We start from the raw sequence: 6,773 nt of genomic DNA, 5'->3' as shown, positions 1-6,773 counted from the left end.
GAGAACTGACTAGTTAGGGTGGTTATGGCAATGTATGAAGGTGCTCGCACTCAGGTGAAAGTGAACGGAGATTTGGGTGATAAATGTTCTGTGAATGGTGGTGGACATCAAGGGTCAGTTTCAACCCCATTATTGTTCCACATGGTTCTTGAAGCTCTTATGAGACTTTAGAACTACACTCCCATGGGAGTTGTTTTATGCTAATGACAGTGTTGATGGCAGAGAGAGATAGGGTTGAAAGATGTAGGAAATACTGGGATAGAATGGGACTTGTGTGTTAGAGAGTAAGAGCGGATAAAGCTGAGGTGATGATATTTAGGGCAGGTGGTGGTGCTGTCCAAGGAGGGCGAGTTTGTCCATATGCAATTTGCCACAAGATTGTGGGGAATAATTCCACCTTGGGCGTCTTTGTGATAAGTGGGTGCATAAGAGATACAGTATTATTAGAAGGTAGGATTCCAAACCAAAATACTGTAATGGTGATTTTGTGTGTTTGGTGTGGAGGGGAGAGTGTGGCAAGACAGAGATTTAGGAAAGGATTAAGTTTGGTGGAGTGTGTCTTCAGTGTGTGGAGGAGTTTTGTTATTTGTGGGACATGATATGCGCTGGAAGTGGGGCTACCTCGTTAGGAGGGTAGTAAGTGCTTTTATGCAGCATGTGTTAGGATTTTAATGCTGTACGGTAGTGTGAATTGGTCAGTAATGGAGGTGGATATTCATAGCTCACCATACAGAGTTTGACATTAGAATATGTTGATAATGAAGGATAGATAATAGAGCCATAGTATTGTGTTGGAGCGACTTTAAGGAGAGAGAGCAATATTTGGAAACTCCCTGTACTGCTGTTTGCAGATGATACTGTATTGTTAAGTGAGGACAAAAGGGAACTTCAAGGCTTGGTGAATGAGGTTCTAAGAGTGTGTAAGATATGGAATTTAATGGTGAATGTAGGGAAAAGTAAAGTTATGGTCCTCGAGAGAAATAAGGGATGCACAGTGATGTTGGATGATGAGGAAATGGAAAGTGTGAGTGCATTTAAGTACTTGGATAGTGTGATGAGTAAGGATTGAAGTTTGGAGGGTGAAGTGCTTGAAAATGTACAACAAGGAAGGAAGGTTGCTGATTTTTTGTAAGCAGTGATAAGAAACAGTGAAGTGGGCATGGAATGACTGGCCTGGTGGGATCAGGCTTGTATATATATATAGTTTAGAGGAAGGATGGGACCTGAATGTGTTAGTGATATGAGAAGAAGGGGTACATTGATGCTGGAGAGGATGGAGGGTGACAACTGAGTGGAGAGGGTGAGAGGTGTGAATGCTGAGGGTGAAGTTGTGAGAAACATACCATAAAAGAAATAGGTTGAGGTCATAGAGTTTGGCCTAAGGAATTAGTGACTGAATAGAGAAGCAGCAGGTGGGAAGGGATTAAACTTGTAATTTGTCTTGAGTGTGTGGACCACCTGGGGAAGGGGGGAAAGAATACTTCCCCAGTATCCCTGCTTGTCGTAAGAGGCGACTAAAAGGGGCCTTTTTGTCTCCAGTCTTTCTTTCTGTCCTGTCCTCTTTTTTTTTTCTATCACTATCCTCTTCTTGATACTTGTATTTACCTAATTGTGATGTACAGGAAATGAGCTATGCTCGTGGGGTCCCGTCTCTGTTTCTCAATGTCAAATTTAGCTTTAAATGCGTTTAAGTTTTTAGACTGGACGATCTCTTTGTCCAGGTTATTCCATAGGTCTATACATCTATAAGGAAAACTATATTTCTTGATATCCTTGAAGCAGCTTGGCTTCCTGAGTTTCATGCCGTGTCCTCTTGTTACTCTCTTATCCCATAAAAACAGATCTTCTTTGTCAGTTTTATGTACTCCCATCATGGTCCTGAACACTGCAATCATGTCCCCTCTCTTTCTCCTTTCTTCTGAGGAAGGCAAATCCAGCTTTTCTAGCCTCTCTCTGTACGACATCTGCCAGACTGGGGACCATCTTGGTTGCTGTTCTTTGTATTCTCTCAATCTTGTTTATGTGTTTTTTTTTTGTGTTGGGATCACAGTACTGCTGCATATTCCTGCCTGGGGTGAATCATGGCCACTATCAATTTTTTCATCATCTCCTCATCCATATAATGAAAAGCTACTCTTATATTAGTCAGGAGTTTATACGTCTCTCTAACTGTTTTGTTAATGTGTTTTTCAGGTGACAAACTGTCCTGGACCAGCACACCCAAATCTTTCTCTTCTCTCGCTTTTGTGATTGGTTCATTACCCATCAAATAATTCAACGATGGCCTCTCGGTACTTTTACCCATTTCCAATATTTTACATTTCCTTGCATTAAATTTCATTTCCCACATCCGGCTCCAGTCGTGTATCCTATCCAGATCGTCTTGCAGCATTTTACAATCCTCCTCAACCTGTACCTTCCTCGAGTTCTTTGCGTCATCAGCAAACAGACTTGCATAACTGTTCACTCCATCTACCATATCATTTACATAAATCAGGAACATTACTGGCGTCAACACCGAACCCTGGGACTCCACTTGTTACTTCCCTCCATCCAGACATCGTATCCTTTATTACTGTCCTCATTTGTTTGTCTCTCACAAAGTCTTTCATCCATTCCAGGAGGTTCTCCTTCAACCCTCCTATATGCTTTAGTTTCCACATTAGTCTCTTATGGGGTACCTTGTCGAAGGCCTTCTGCAAATCTAAATAATGTACACACAATCCACCCAACCATCTCTCTCCTGAAGCACATCAATCACTCTTGAGTAAAAGCTCAACAAGTTGGAAATACATGACCTTCCACTTCTGAATCCAAACTGACTGTCAGCCAAAATATTCATCTGTTCCAGATATTTTATCCATCTGTCTGGTGAGTGTAGCCTATACACTGTATATACACTGTATATGGCTAGTGAGGGAGTGATCGACCTCTACCTACACAGATCAAAAGCCCTCGGGAGCAGGGGGGTGGTTGCGTTCTCAGGCAGAGGAACTCCTTGAAAGTGAAATGGCTGGGAATCATGCCGGCACGTGACTGGCTACAGCATAGCTGGGTCTTTCGGGTGTGGGCAATCAGGTAAGTTAGCTGCCTACTGCGACTGCAACACAATGGCGAGGTGTTCAGGAAGTTAGCCAAAGAAACCTTGATGGTCTCTGAAAGAACAATAATGGCCCCCAGTCCCGTGCAGCCCTTAAATGGGCAGGGGGTTCTAAGAATCTCACGGTTGCCTCAATTACAATCTAATTCCTTTGTCAATGCAAAAAATACAATTAAAATTGGTAACTGGAATGTGAGAACTCTAAATCATGACGGTAAAATCGATGAGTTAGTGAAGGTTTTTCAAAATTACAGACTTGATATTTGTGCTCTAACAGGAACTAGATTAACTGGAGTCGATAAGTTGGATTTGGAGGATGGTATACGTTTATTGATATCTGGTCGACAGGACGTAATGCATTATCAGGGAGTGGGATTGTTGCTGGGTATTAAAGCAAATAAGGCTTTATGTGAGTGGGATCCTATAGATGAGCGATTGCTATACGCACGGGTGTCCCTGCAGCTGTCCTGGCGGGGTGCCCCGAGGCCACTACCACAGCCACTGGTAAGCTGGTGGGCTAGGGGTCCCAGATCCATTGCCTGGACCTGGGACTGTGCAGTGAGTGGGACCTGTGCTGTGTCTGTCCCCCCTTTATTAATACTGAAGATGAGAAAACAAAATAAGTTTCAAAGCAAGCCTGAGGACAGTAAATCACCCATGGGGATGAGGGTGGGTTCATGGAATGTGGGAAGTTTGAGGGGAAGAGCGGGGGAAGTCGTTGAGGCATTCAGTAGGAGGTGGGTGGATGTGGCGTGTTTGCAGGAAGTCCGGTACAGGGGTGGATCAGCCAGAAAGATTGTTGGGAAGGACTGTTGCTATAAGTTGTTTTGGCAGGGGGGGACAGACGGATATGGAGGTGTTGGTGTGATGGTTATGGAGAAAATGGGTGGAATATGTTATGAATGTTTTGAGAGTAAGCGATAGGATATTGGTAGTGAAAATTCTGTTGGGAAGAAAGGTAGCTGCGATTATATCGGCATATACACCACAGGCAGGATTGGATGAATCAGAGAAAGATTGATTTTGGGATGATTTAATACGTGTAGTGGGTGGTATGCGGGATGATGAGATAGTGATTTTGGGAGGGGACTTAAATGGTCATGTAGGTGAAGCAGCACAAGGTTATGAAGGAGTGCATGGGGGATGTGCGTATGGTCTAAGGAATGCAGAAGGGGAAAGGATACCTTAGTTTGGGGAGGCAACGGATATGATTGTGTGCAACACATATTTTAGGAAAAGAGACAGTAGGTTAATTACGTATGAGTCTGGGGGAAATAGCAGTCAGATAGATTATTTTCTGGTTAGGAGGGCCGATAGGAGGTTAGTGAGGGATGTTAAAGTTATAGGAAGTGAGGAGTGTGCAGCAGCACAAACTGTTGATTTGTGATATGGTGCTTAAAGAACAAGTGATGAAAAAGAGGACTTATGTACCTAGGAGGAAAATATGGAAGCTGAAAAACCAAGTAGTAAGGGATGCCTTCTATAGCGAGTTGAGGAGAGTGGTGGTTGAACAGGGAGCTGTAGACAGAGGCGTTAATGAAAAGTACAGAGCCCTCAAGAACAATTTCTTGAGAGTTACTGATGTAACATGCGGCTGGACAAGAGGACCACCAAGACATAAAGTAACTTGGTGGTGGGATGAGGGTGTAGAAGCTGCAATTAAGGAGAAAAGAAGGCTTTTCCGGGAATGGAAGAAGGGTGGTAGCAAAGAGGAATATTTGGCTGCCAAGCGTAGGGCTAGAAGAGAGGTATACAGGGCAAAGTCTGAGTCACAGAGACAATTACTTGCTAACCTAAATCATGGGGAAAGGAAAAATATGATAAGGGTGGCAGGTCAGGTGATGAGGGATAATCGGGATATTATAGGTGAGCAGTGTGTGAAGAATGATGAAGGAAGGGTAGTGGTGAACAGTGAGGATATTAAAGATGCATGGAGAGAGCATTATAACCGGTTGTTGAATGAGGAGTTTGACTGGGACAGGGAAGGTTTGGAGCCAGCAGATCCAGTGTCTGGCCCTTGGCCTTTGATTGATATTGCTACTGTGAGTGAGGCAATAGGCAGGATGAGGGTGGGGAAGGCAGCAGGTGTGTCTGGGTTGACTGCGGAAATGTTGAAGGCCTCAGGCGATATAGGGATGAGTTTAGTCACTGACCTGATAAATAGGATTATTTATGATTGTGTTGTCCCAGATGATTGGCTGAAGAGTGTAATTGTAAATGTGTATAAAGGGAAGGGTGATGCCCTGGAAAGAGGAAATTATAGAGGTATAAAGCTTTTAGATCAGATAATGAAGGTAATGGAGAGAGTTTTAGAAGGTATGATTAGAGAAAGAGTGAATATTGATGAGATGCAGTTCGGGTTCATGCCAGGTAGGTGGACCACTGATGCCATATTCATTGTTCGACAGCTTCAGGAAAAATATGTTGGTAGAAGAAGGGATCTTTATTTTGTTTTTGTTTATTTGGAAAAGGCCTTTGACAGAGTCCCTAGAGAGGTGGTGAAGTGGGCAATGAGAAAGCTTGGCTTGGAGGAGTGGCTGTTTAGGGTGGTTATGGCCATGTATGTGGGTGCTCACACCCAGGTGAGAGTGAATGGAGATTTGAGTGATGAGTTTTCCGTGAATGTTGGTGTGCATCAGGGGTCAGTCTTGAGTCCCATGTTGTTTATCATGGTACTTGAAGCCCTTTCATGTGACCTTAGAAACGGACTCCCGTGGGAGTTGTTGTATGCTGATGATTTGGTGTTGATTGCAGAGAATGAAAGGGAGGCGGAGGAAAGGTTTAGGAAGTGGAGAGATGGTATGGGGCAAAAGGGTTTAAGGGTAAATGCAGATAAAACAAAAGTGATGATATCTAGGGTTGGTGGCGGTACTGTCAAAGACGAGGGAGAGTGGCCATGTGCAGTTTGCCACAAGGGTGTGGGAAGTAATTCCATCTTGTGTGGTGTGTGTGATAAATGGGTGCATAAGAGATGTAGTGGTATCAGAGGTAGACTGCGAGATAATGCTGATTTTATGTGTACGGCGTTCCGGGGTGAGCAGGTGGAGATTGTCAGACGTGAAAGGATTGAACTTGCTGGTGAATCTCTTGAGTGTGTGGAAGAGTTTTGTTATTTGGGAGACATGTTGTGTGCTGGAGGTGGGGCTGGAGCTAGCTCTGTGGCTAGGGTGAGAAGTGGTTGGAAGAAGTTCAGGGAGCTCTTGCCTCTCCTGACATTGAGAGGGCTCTCCCTACGTGCTAAGGGGTCTTTGTATGTAGCATGTGTTAGAAGTGTAATGCTGTATGGCAGTGAGACCTGGGCAGTGAAGAAGGAAGATATTCGCCGGCTCAGGCGTACAGAAATGATAATGATTAGGTGGATGTGCAGTGCGTCCCTGCGTCCAAGGCCTGGAGGGGCTGGGTTTACAATGGAAGAGTTGAGAGGTAGGATGGGACTGGAGTGTATTGGTGTTGTGATGAGGAGAGGTAGATTGAGGTGGTTTGGACATGTGGAGAGGATGGGGGATGATAATTGGGTGAGGAGGGTGAGAAGTATTAATATTGGGGGTGGGGTTATGAGGGGTAGACCGAGAAAGACTTGGGACGAGGTCATTAAGTGTGACCTTAGGGTTAAGGGACTGTACAGGGAGGCTGCAATGGATCGTGCCAAAAGGCGTGGAGAGCTGCCATTAGG

This window comes from Coenobita brevimanus, unplaced genomic scaffold (genome assembly GCF_032717465.1).
Source record: "Coenobita brevimanus isolate Jiangsu-jjx unplaced genomic scaffold, ASM3271746v2 jjx.HiC_scaffold_3718, whole genome shotgun sequence".
Taxonomy (NCBI): domain Eukaryota; kingdom Metazoa; phylum Arthropoda; class Malacostraca; order Decapoda; family Coenobitidae; genus Coenobita; species Coenobita brevimanus.
Note: the sequence above shows the minus strand (reverse complement) of the source record.